The sequence below is a fragment of the Oryx dammah genome, unplaced genomic scaffold (genome assembly GCF_014754425.2).
Source record: "Oryx dammah isolate SB20612 unplaced genomic scaffold, SCBI_Odam_1.1 HiC_scaffold_16, whole genome shotgun sequence".
In the NCBI taxonomy this organism is placed as follows: Eukaryota; Metazoa; Chordata; class Mammalia; order Artiodactyla; family Bovidae; genus Oryx; species Oryx dammah.
The window spans coordinates 57,828,550-57,841,310 of record NW_024070200.1 but is presented as its reverse complement, the minus strand read 5'-3'; the positions used below and the strand labels follow the sequence as shown (position 1 = coordinate 57,841,310).

Genomic DNA, 12,761 nt, shown 5'->3' with positions numbered 1-12,761 from the left:
TAAAGCATTCAATTCCAGCTTCAAACAGAATTATGACTTGTTCACTGAAAAATTATAGTTTTCTTGTCTCCTAGTATTTCCTCATCCTCACTTTAACTTCATGTGTTTGTGGTCTCAGAGATCCTTTTTGTTCCCTACATACATTCTATTCTACTGATATTTACTTTGTCATTGATTCCTATCAATAACACGTTGGTAACTTGTTTTCATTTGTCATGCACTTTCCCTTTTCAACTAGATGACATGGGTTTGGATCTTCAAGACTGCTCTACTGTTTAGACAAACCTCTTAATTGAGTCTGCAAGTCTCTACCTTCTCTAAGCAATTTTCCACACAGCTACCTAAAATGCAGCTCAGAAACTCTCATTGTTCCAGACATGGTTTGATAAATCTTTTGGATTCTACAACATACATGAAAGCAACACATTACCTCTTGACTTCCCAAGGCAGTTTGATTCTATGGATGTCTCCACTGTACCACATACATCCCCTGTCTTTCATCCAGCCCCCAAGTTGTGTTTCTTCTCCTCCCATGTGGATAGAGCCTGCTAAAGGGCTGAGAACTGGAAATGACCATCCTTACTGTCCTCACTATGCAGAAGATGGCTTCAGTAAGAAGCTCAAGTACATAGGAAAGATGAAAGGCTTTAGGGTCAGACAAACCTAGGGATGAGTCCCACCCCCCATCATTTCCAAGTTATGTCAATTCAAACATTTTAACTGGAAAATGGAGATAATCCAGCCCTTGAGAGATGAAATGAATGTCCATGTGAAAGAATATTATGGAAGATGGAAGCATTTATTAATGAGTATCCTTTGTGTAATGATCAAGTTGAAGAAAAGAAAAAGGAACATTATGAGTTCCTTTATTGACTCTGCTGTGACTGTCTGGCCAACAGTGTTTAGTGGGCTGGGTCTGGTAGCCGTTAAGGCCAGTGGTTCAGAGAGGTCTAAGCTCCAGTCTGCTGCCCTAAGGGCTCCTGATTAGCAAGAGTCTTGACTTTTGGGTGAGATTTCCATGCCCTGGAAATTGTTTTCACTGCCAAATAGCTTCTCATTAGTTTTTTTTCTTCTAAATAACATCTCACTTCAGATTTGCTCAGAACAGGAGATCAAAGAAAGTGTGTGAACTTTGGCCAGGGCAGGAGGCAAAAGAAGGAAGGGTGGTGACAAAGTGAAATTTATTTTCCAAACTGATTTTGTCAAGGCTGAAGACTTGTGAAGAAAGATTGTGCCCATCCTTTTATTTCACTTCCATTCATTAAAGTGTGCTGCTACCTGAAAAAAAAATTCTAGTCAAAAATAGAAACAGGATAACTTTTATTTTACTCCTTCCTGTAAAAACAGATTGCCAAAGTAGACTGTTCCTATGAAACCTTTAGTAAGCAGAAATGGTGTAAAGCCGAGAAGCAATTACCTTAGGACAAACTTGCTAATGGATGCATAAAATAAATCAAGACAAAGCACAGATGCTCACAGATGCAGTTCAGAGCTATGGCATCTTGACACAGAGCTGCTCAGTGCTGTTCCCGGGGAAGGAGCTTGGCAGTGCTCCTCTCATGCTTGGGATGTGTGAAGTCTGTAATGGTTCACCGAGAAATACATATTGAACTCTATTTTTGCTTTTTGTCTTTGCTGGGAGCTGGGGGTGGGGTGGGGTGGGTAAAAGTTAAATTCTATTTTGAGTTCTTTTGGTTATCCAAAACAGGAACTAATAAAAGTCTTTTTTTAAAAAATAGGAGTATGGTAAAGCAAACTTTCAAAAAGTCAGGGATATCTACTGGAATCAAAGTGAGTTGAGTACTTTAACTAAAATGTATAATAAATACGTAAGTCTGATTGGTTAAAAATACATGGAGAAATGAAGTGGAATCTCCACTTATAGAGCATATATAATAATAGTGACATGTACTGTTTTGCTTTTCCAAAGTAAATGTGCCTTGTTCATTACATTTGGCCCTCATGATCCACCCTATCCATGAAATGGAATAGGGATCATTAAAAAAGAAAATGGTATTTTCCCCCAAACATTGATCTGTTTATTGTGATTTGGCTAAACAATACTTTCCAATATCAAGTACATAGGAAAATCACATTTTCTTTTGAGTAAATGTGATTTTTCAAAGCGCAAAAAATATACTTTTTTAGGTATACGTAAAGTTCTTATTATGGGTGAAATTTAAGACTGTTTCTGTTCAAGTGAAAATGTTCAGATAATATAAGATCACTATGAAAATATGAACTAAAATTTTCTCATTTCATTTTGTTCAGTTATTGTTCATTCCCTCTGCTATATAGTGTGTATTTCTGTGTGTACGTGTGTGTATGTATAAAATCAAAGTATCCATGGTTTCTTTTTTTTTTAATTTATTTTTTATTTTACTTTACAATTCTGTATTGGTTTTGCCATACATTGACATGAATCCACCATGGGTGTACATGCGTTCCCAACAATGAACCCCCCTCCTACTCCCCTCCCCACAACATCTCTCTGGGTCATCCCCGAGTACCAGCCCCAAGCGTGCCATATCCTGCATCGGACATAGACTGGCAATTCAATTCTTACATGATATTATACATGTTTCAATGCCATTCTCCCAAATCATCTCACCCTCTCCCTCTCCCACTGAGTCCAAAAGTCCACTATACACCTGTGTCTCCTTTGCTGTCCTGCATATAGGGTCATCATTGCCATCTTTCTAAATTCCATATATATGTGTCAGTATACTGTATTGGTGTTTTTCTTTCTGGCTTACTTCACTCTGTATAATTGGCTCCAGTTTCATCCATCTCATCAGAACTGATTCAAATGTATTCTTTTTAACGGCTGAGTAATACTCCATTGTGTATATGTACCACAGCTTTCTTATCCATTCATCTGCTGATGGACATCTAGGTTGTTTCCATGTCCTGGTTATTATAAACAGTGCTGCGATGAACATTGGGGTACATGTGTTTCCATTTAACAACATGTCTTGAAATATCATTGTATCTTAAGTATTCTTTGAAAACAAAATGCTTGATGATTTCATAATTTAACATAATAATAAAATCAATTGATTACCTCATGTTGCAAATTCAGTGTTTTTTTTTTAATTTTTTACTATTATCATGGCTTTTAGTTATTTTAAACGTTTATGTTCAACTCCTGAGGCTAATGTTTTACAGTTAAACTTTTGTATCAGAGGGTATAAATTTTTTAAAAAATATATGTATTTCATCTAAGAACATTTTTATTTAATAAGTTCACAATTGGCCAACAATCTCATCAGATAGTGTTTTGAACAGGTTAACATTTTTTATTCACAAGATAACCATGTAGAAAAAAATATAACACATTAAAAAATATATATATATATTTGATCATCACTGCTGTGTGAGAACCAGGAACTTCTTCAGGGAACTCTGCACATGATCATTATAACCTAGAGGAAAAGGCCAGGAGAGGAAAAGCCAGAAAACTTCCCCAGGGGACTAGTGGGCACACAAACACATGAGTTGTAAGGAGTAACTGAGTTATAAGGAGTAACAGGTGAATTAGGAGTGACGTAATACAATTTAAGGCCTCTCTTCTATTCTCACCCCTTTCTTGGCTCCTAGATGACCAGAGAGTCTCTCATCACTCAAGCTCTTTGCTTCCTTTGAACCTGAGTTTGGTCTCCTTTATTGTTGTAGCATCATCAGTACATTACGCTCAGGAACTCATTGAGATCAATATGTTTGTTGGGCCAAATTCTTTAATAACAAGATTAAACTATGTATCTGCATTATCATGCCTATTCAGAAAACTGTGTTGAATGAATGAATTCATTTTCTGAGTTATTAGCCACTGAAGAATTTTCAATGACCGGGGCAAGTTGATGAAAATTTCTCACCTCTTCCAGAGTTCCTGATTCTACCTCAAGTTATCCCTGAAAAGGGATTGTTATTGTTCAGTTGCTAAGTTGTGGCCATCTCTTTGTGAACCCATGAACTCCATTCTAGGATCCCCCGTCTTTCACTGTTTCCCAGAGTTTGCTCAGACTCATGTGCATTGAGTCAGTGATGCTATCCAACCATCTCACCCCCTGATGCTTCCTTCTCCTCCTACCCTCAGTCTTTCCCAGGATCAGGATGTTCTCCAGTGAGTTAGCTTTTTGCATCAGGTGGCCAAATTGTTGGAGCTTTAGCTTCAGGATCAGTCCTTCCAGTGAATATTCAGGCTTAATTTCCTCTAGGATTGACTGGTTGGATCTCCTTGTTCTCCAAGGGACTCTCAAGAGTCTTCTCTAGCACCATAATTTGAAAGCGTCAATTCTTCGGCACTTAGCCTTCTTATGTTTCAACTCTAACATTGGTACATGACTACTGGAAAAACCATAGCTTGGACTATACAGAGCTTTGTCAGAGAAGCAATTGTCTCTGCTGTTTAATACGCTTTCAAGTTTTGTCATAGCTTTCCTTCCAAGGAGCAAGCATCTTTTAATTTCATGGTCACAGTCTCCATCTGCAGTGATTTTGGAGCCCAATAAAATAGTCTTTTTCCATTGTTTCCCATCTAGTTTCCATGAAGTAATGGGACTAGATGCCATGATCTTAGTTTTTTTGAATGTTGTTTTAAGCGTGCTTTTCCACTCTTCTATTCACCTCCATCAAGAGGCTCTTAGTTCCTCTTTGCTTTCTGCCATTAAGGTGGTATTGTCTGCATATCTGAGGCTATTGATATTTCTCCCAGCAATCTGAAAAGGGACAGTGAGATGAAAAAGATTAGCTCCTTTGCAATTATGCTTTCTTATTTATCTATAGAATTTCTCTTTATATTCTTAATATACTCTCTTTTTTGTTAAAAAGAGAGTTCATTTGGCAACAATTTTTTATTATAATAGAAAATAGAATCTATTAAAAAGGTTTTATGCCAGATTTTCTGGGTGGAAATAAGAAGCTACAACTTACTTTTTTCAATTTTGTGTTACAAATATCATTTAGAGAACTATCTGTTCAGAAAGTCTCCCTTGTGGACAATATCTTGGTTGAGTCACCATGATAAAGGTTAAAATCATCAGTTAAGTTTTTCAAAATTCAGATTTTCTTTTAAAATATTTATTCATCCAACTAGTCACTCTTTCATTCATTCAGCACAGAAAAAATACAGTGCTTCATAAGATTGGTGAAGGGAAAAGCAAATATAATTTAATTATTTGCTTGAAGAAAGTGAGTCATCAAAATTTTATTTTGATATTAGAATAGAAATTTGAAAATTTATAGAAAACCGCAAAAATGAGGCAGAGTTCCTACGCATCTTATACCCAGTTCTCCCTATGATTCACATCTGACCTTAGTATGATAAACTTATCACAATTAATGAATTAGTATTTATACATTGTAATTAACTAAAATTATGCTTTATCAAATTTGTTAAAGTCTTTACCCAGGCTGTGACATTTTTCTCTCATAAAGCAGATTTTCCCGTTTATGACCTTTCAAGTTTGAGGAGTACTGACCATGTATTTTGGGTGGCTTCGTATTTTGGCTGGCTTCTCAGGTGGCTCAGTGGTAAAGAATCTACCTGCTTATGCAGGAGATGGAGACACATGTTTGATCCCTGGGTCAGAGAGTTCCCCTGGAGCAGGAAATGGCAACCCAACCCCATATTCTTGCCTGAAAAAACCCACGGGCAGAGGAGCCTGGCGGGCTGCAGTCCATGGGGCTGCACCGTGTCTGACAGGACCGAGTGAATGAGCACACCTCTTCTGGCCATGTACTTTATGGAATGCTGCTCAACTGGGATGTCTCTGATGTTTTCCTTGTGGTTAAACTGGAATTACAGGTTTTGTGTAAGAAGATAATCCAGAAAAGTGCCCTTCTCATCACATCTTATCAAAGGTATCTGCTGTCAACGTGACTCATCAGATTTCTCTACTGTAAAGTTGTTATTTTTCCCCTCTTTTTATATTACTCTCTTAGAAAATCACTATGCATGGTACACACTAAAGGAATGGAGAGTTGTGATCCATCTCACTGAGAGTGGAGTATCACATGAATTATTTGGAATTCTTCTACTTGGGAGACTTGTCTGTTCTTTTTTATTTACTTATTGACTTATTTACTTTTTGCATATTGATAGCCAATTATTCTTACATCACCAGTTGAAATCATTATCTTTTAACCGTTGGATTTTCTTTGCATTTTTGTAAAAAAAAAAAAAAATCAGTTGTCTATATTTGTATGGGCTTATTTCTGGGCTCTCTAATTCACAAAATATCATGCTTTCAGGAATATTACATTATATTAAACATCAAATCAGATAATGTGAGTCCTCTAACTTTGCTTTTCTTCTGCAGAATTATATATAAAATATATATTATAAATCTTTTGTCTTTCCGAATAAACTTCAGACACAGCTTGTCAATTTGTACAAAATAGTTTGCTAGGATTTTGATTCTTGATTGAGATTGTCCAGCATCTGTAGATCAAACTGGGTATATCTGATATGTTAACATCACTGGATCTTTCAGTTCATAAATTCAAAATATCTTTTCACTTATTTAGATCTTCTTTATTTATTTATTTTTTTACTGTATTTTGTCATTCTCTACATGTATATTTTAGATATTTCTCCTCTTCAAATATACCTATTTAATGTTATAAATCTTCCTTTTGGCTCTGCTTTCATTATATTCTACAAATTTTGATAAGATGTATTTATTTTCAGAACATTTTTTTAGTTTTTCTGATAACTTCTTTTTGACCCATTATGGGTTTCTAAACATCCATGGATTTAGTTTAATTTTTATTGTTTAATTTCTAAATATGGATTTCTGTTAATTTAATTTTACTTTAATTCCATGGTTGTCTGAGGATGTATTTTGTATGATTTCTATTTTTCTAAATTTGTTAATACAGGTCGAAAACCACCGCAGATGGTGATTGCAGCCATGAAATTAAAAGACGCTTACTCCTTGGAAGAAAAGTTATGACCAACCTAGATAGCATATTCAAAAGCAGAGACATTACTTTGCTGACTAAGGTCCGTCTAGTCAAGACTATGGTTTTTCCTGTGGTCACGTATGGATGTGAGAGTTGGACTGTGAAGAAGGCTGAGCGCCGAAGAATTGATGCTTTTGAACTGTGGTGTTGGAGAAGACTCTTGAGAGTCCCTTGGACTGCAAGGAGATCTAACCAGTCCATTCTGAAGGAGATCAGCCCTGGGATTTCTTTGGAAGGAATGATGCTAAAGCTGAAACTCCAGTACTTTGGCCGCCTCATTCGAGGAGTTGACTCATTGGAAAAGACTTTGATGCTGGGAGGGACTGGGGGCAGGAGAAGAAGGGGACGACCGAGGATGATGGCTGGATGGCATCACTGATTCAATGGACGTGAGTCTGAGTGAACTCTGGGAGTTGGTGATGGACAGGGAGGCCTGGCATGCTGCGATTCATGGGGTTGCAAAGAGTCGGACACGACTGAACGACTGAACTGAACTGAACTGAATACAGGTCATCAGTTTTTTTTAAGCCAGAATTTCTACTTTATTGATATATTCAGTTTCAACTTCTCAGATTTGAATAACCTACCATATTTTAAAAAATGGTATGTTAAACATGATGCCCATGAATTATGTTAATAAGAGCCACAGTAGACAAGCAGATCATTACACTAACATTTGCTGTGAGAAGCATTATAGGAAGTCAAAGTCACTGGCTTGGTGTAGGAGTCAGAGCCCTGACAGGGTGCACTCTCTGAGCTGATGCTTTGACATCAAGAGGAGGGAAGTCATGACCGGATCTTCATTTTTTTTTTTCATTTATGAATGGGAAATCTCATAGGTTTAGCTAATCAAAAATTCTGTTTAAGGACTTGAATTAAGTTTTTGATCTATAAAGAGTGAACTGCTCCTCATCCTATGAATCTGGAATGTTCTTCACCTTCAGGAAAAATATCTCAGTAATACTAGGATGCTAATAGGAACTGGAGGACACCCAACTCCTGACAGGTTCAAAGATATGCAACCCATTGAGATATTTCGGCTTCACATTTCCTTAATTCCAGGTGATCACCACATTTTTTTGTCTTTTCTCCCTGGCCATTCTCTTCTGTGTCCCTTATTGTAATTGTCAGATCAAACATGGTGGCATTCCTTGGATGCATTTTGTTCCTTCATGCTTTCATTTTCTATGTTCTATGGGAACATTATACAGATATCTTTTTGGGTTCCATTCTTAACTCTTATATAAGACATCATTCAAATAATATCGTCTTTCAGGCTGTCATAGAAGTTGGCAAGCACCTCGGTTATGACACCCTGCAGTGTTATCTTTTTCTATGTTTATCTGTTTCCTGCCTGATCTACTCCAGTAGGATGCAAACTCTTGTCAGGTAAGTTTATGTTTTATCTATCTCTGTGCCCCTATAGCACAGAGAAGGAAATGGCAACCCACTCCAGTGTTCTTGCCTGGAGAATCCCAGGGACGGACACGACTGAAGTGACTTAGCAGCAGTAGCAGCAGCAGTGCCCCTATAGCAACTAAAAGACATTGGGTGCTCAGACGGTAAAGCGTCTGCCTTCAGTGCATGAGTTCAATTCCCTGGAAGATCTCCTGGAGAAGGAAATGGCAACCCACTCCAGTATTCTTGCCTGAAAATCCCATGGACAGAGGAGCCTGGTGGGTTACAGTCCATGGGGTTGCAAAGAGTCAGACACAACTGAGCTATTTCACTTTCTATTGACTGGAAAAATAAACGAACAACTATATAAAGAAGTGGAGTTTAAACTGTGATTGTTCTCTATCTTCCATATGGAGTCAGTAATGGTGGGGTCAGTGTTTTGTCTAAATTAGAAGATTTTAGAGAAAACATAGGACAGAAAAGACAAGAGAAAAAACTGATAACATCAAGTTCTAGTCCAGTTAGTGCAGTTCCTGTAGAGGTCCTCTTAGGAGCATTTTTTTTTTTTTTCAAATTGAAGTATAATTGCTTCACAATATTGTGTTTTTTCTGTTGCACACCAAAGTGAATAAACTATATATATATACATACATCCCCTCCTTCTTTTTTAATTAATTAATTTTTTGAGTTTACCTTTGATTTAAAAAAATTTTTAACTGGAGGATAATTGCTTTACAATGTTGTGCTGATTTCTGCCTTACAACAACATGAATCAGCTATAAGCATACACAGATTCCCTTTCTCTTAAGTTTCTCTCCAAGCCACCCCCCATCCCACCCCTTTGGGTCAAAACAGAGTACTGAGCTGAGCTCTCCATGCTGTACAGAAGCTTCCCACTACCTGTCTGTTTTACACATAGTAGCAGATAAATGTGAATTCTAATCTCCCCCTTCCCTCTTTGTGTCTGAACATCCATTCTCTACATCTGCGTCTCCATTCTTGGCCTGCACCTTATACTTCCTTTCATTTTGGGGGCCTTGAACAGACAACTGGGTCTGTATTAACTCCTTTCTAAGATCCCCGCACGTATTTCCAAACCTTAACCTTACTGTAAGGCTACTGAAGACACCTGAATGACTTCAGGGTAAAGATTCACTTCTCACAGATTCAAAGTATAAACTAGAACTAGAGCTTTGTAGGATGAATAAAACAGTGAAAACCAAAATGCTTTCCAGGTGTTTTAGCCATCAATCCTAGCTTCCAACCCCATCCCTCCCTCCTGATTCTACTCATGGGAGGTTGTCTTAAAGGAGGCATATATAGAGTTTCTTTTTTCAAAGTTAGATGATTGCTACTTTTCTAAATAACAGGCAAGAGAATTCTGAGTTATTCAACAAAGTGCTCATGACCAAACTCTCTTGGAAGAGGGGAAAAGCACGTTCATGCTCTCTTTTTCTCTCAGTTTGTAAAAAAGTGACTCTGATTCAGCTGAAATCTGGGCAAAGATTGTGTGTGTGTGTGTGTGTGTGTGTGTGTGTGAACGCGCACATGTACACGCCTACATTTCTCTCTTTTTCTGGACAGCCTCCAGTTACACAGTCTTGAAGGCTGGTACCATGTTCCCCTTCTTTCCTTCTTATTTCTTCCATCCTGATAGCAAGACCTCTCAGTACCGCCTTCTTTCTGTGGTTCCCAGAGAGGGACATGAGTTTTGAAAGTGTCAAGGCAGTGTAAATGCTGATGTATAGGCCACAGTTGTTTCTCTGAAAAGGCCTTCAGAGTCCTCCCTTCTCCTCTGTTCCCTTCAAGTTGGAATGATTCATCAGCTGGCCTTTTGCAAGAAAAGAGGCTGGCCTGAGGTCTTGGGCCTTTGACCTCCGTGAAGAGAAAGGTTACACCGAGCGCAACTGTGCAAGGGCCAGGGCGGCAGCCACGGGCATAGAAACCCGAGGTGGGGGCGCCAGGCCCGGGGAGGGGGCTGGTGGGAAAGAGGGGGGATTCAGCAAAGTGAAGAGTCTATTTCTAAGAGACTCAGTGGATCAGCTGACAGCCGGGGTCAGGGGTCATATTTATGCTTGATTCCCTGAGCATGTTACAGTAACATCTGCTTGTTATCGGTCTTGAGGGAGCAGGCGTGGGGACCAGGCGCTCTGACCTCCTTCTATCAAAGGAGGCGGGAGAAGAGATTAGGGGTCCCTATTAATGTTTGTGTTAGACTTAATGCCTCCCCCCTCTCCTGAGCCTGATTTGCCAGCTTTCCCCTTTTTCTTTTTGTCATCTTGCGAAACATTTAAATGAGCTCTGTTGTTGTCAGTGGTAGAGCATTGGAAATCGCAGAAAAGAAAGTTAGGTTTCAATCAGAGGAAAATCTTGGTGAAAAATACACAGTGAGAAAGAGAAAAAAAATCAACAACCCAGGAAATTCCTCACATGCTGGAATTGAATTGTTTCATAGAAACGTCTCGGTTTTGGACATCGTACATAGAATTAAAAAATCGGTTGTAATTGTGTTCTGTCACTTTCTGCAAAAAATTCCCTAACAGGAAATGTGGTTTGGTCATTCAGTTACCAGGGAATTCAACTTTAATGTAGGATTTGCCTCAAGGTTGATGTTATCAACTCAAAACAAGGACAGAAGCCACCATTGGAGTGAGGGTGGAGGGTGGGATAGTAATTCTTCTCTTTGATTAACCTTTTTAATTTGAGTCACTTTTGTGACTTTTCCACAAATTTCCCTAAAAAAATTTTCCTTCTGTCACAAATGAATTACAGCTTTTACGTGCAAATATTTCCCCATCTCCAATTTCTCTGGCCAAACTAATAATCCATGGAAACATAAAGCAATTTCTGAAAATCAGGCTGAAGAAAGAAGAAAATGCACTGAGCTACTAAGTTCTTTTTTCTTCATTTTCTGAAACAAACAAACAAACAAACAAAAAAAAAACATTTGCTGTGTGCCTGCTGGCTTCTAGAAGAAACAATTATCTATAATCTTGTGTTTCCAATTTCCATGATTTCTGTTCAGAAGTTTCTGGAAGGTCTCAGGTTAGTTTTGTAAAAATCTCTTGGTCCGCTGTAGATGGAGCATACATAATTGATACCTAGTAGATGCCTTAACCACTTACATGACATTTTGTTTTAGCCTCAAGCCTTGCATGGAGGAATAAAATTTGGGAGTGAAGGAAGAGGTTGGAGATAGAGGATGTTATTTTTAGCTAAAAAAAAAAAAGTTAAAATAAGCAAACCTGATTTCATGGAAGGCAGCCACCTCTGGGGTCCAAATCCATGACAAAGTTCACACAGTCCAGCTTCCATGTAACTGTATGAAAACAACATGTTTGCTATTTATAAGGAATTGCCTTGGGGAAACCAGCTTTAAGAAGGAGGATAGATTGTTCTGAGGAAAACTGGATGTGAGTGGATGGGGCCTCTTGAAAGGTAAGGGCTTAGATGTGTGTGTGTGTATGTGTGTGTGTGTGTATGTGTAGTGGTGGTGGGATGGGTGATGGGAGTCGCTGTTCAAAACCACTTTGTGATTATAAATAATAACAAAAAATTCAATCGGAAGTGCGTTCTGCCAAACTGGACAATAAAGCTCCTAGCAGGGCATTGAGATTTTCTTAATCAGGGTCAGACCCACATGCATAAGGCCAATGAGTTCAGTGGGAAAAAATGACTCTTCTTCCTCGTTTTTTTCCCCTTTCCTTTTTTCTTTCATTTGGAAGGGACCCCCTCATAAACATGCAGAGCAATTTTCCAGTACATTAACCCAGGAGGGATCCTCTCTCTGTCGGCTCAAGAGACAGAGAAGTTGAGAACCAGGGTGAGGGGAAGATGGATGAGCCTGGGATATAAGAGAGGGCAGTTTTTCCACTGTCCTGCCCTGTACACCTAGGACAAAGACTTCATTGACTGCCATGCTTGACATCAGCCTCATAAACTAGTAGTCAGGCACAAAGGGTCTGACACTTGAAAGTACAAGTCCCTGCCTTCTTTCTATTGCAGCTGTGCAGGGGGTTGGGCCTAACAGTGGTGCCCCTTTGTCAGCCCACAGGACAAGAGGTGAAGATAAATAGTATTGACTTTAAGGTAGTCACCCAATCTTGCTATTTCCCCAAAGACAACACTTCCTCTCAGGCCGCACATCATGGCCCCAGGAGATGTGGCCATCTTCCCTTTGGCCAGGGAGCTAGGGTAGAGTAAGCCTGGGTAGCAATGAAGGTGCAGGGTGGACGTGTAGCCGGAGGGAAGGGGAGAAGACAAGGGCAAGTACAGAGTCGTGGGATCCGTTCCTCGTCCTCTGTGAGGAGGTGGCGTGGTTTCCATGCATTCCAGCTTGGTCACCGTGGTTTCTCTCATTCTCTTGAGATCCCCAGAAATGGTCCTAGAGGGAAAAA

The 12,761-nt window shown here is 38.9% G+C and overlaps 1 long non-coding RNA gene across 1 annotated transcript; it reads right to left on the bottom strand.

Annotated features, from left to right (window-relative positions):
- Positions 1-784: 784 nt before the first annotated feature.
- Positions 785-12,538, bottom strand: LOC120875244. Its single transcript, XR_005723885.1, has 3 exons — positions 12,462-12,538; positions 11,610-11,683; positions 785-1,278 (listed from the first exon to the last, which is right to left on the bottom strand). It is a non-coding gene; the product is annotated as an uncharacterized LOC120875244 (long non-coding RNA).
- Between the last annotated feature and the right edge of the window lie 223 nt (positions 12,539-12,761).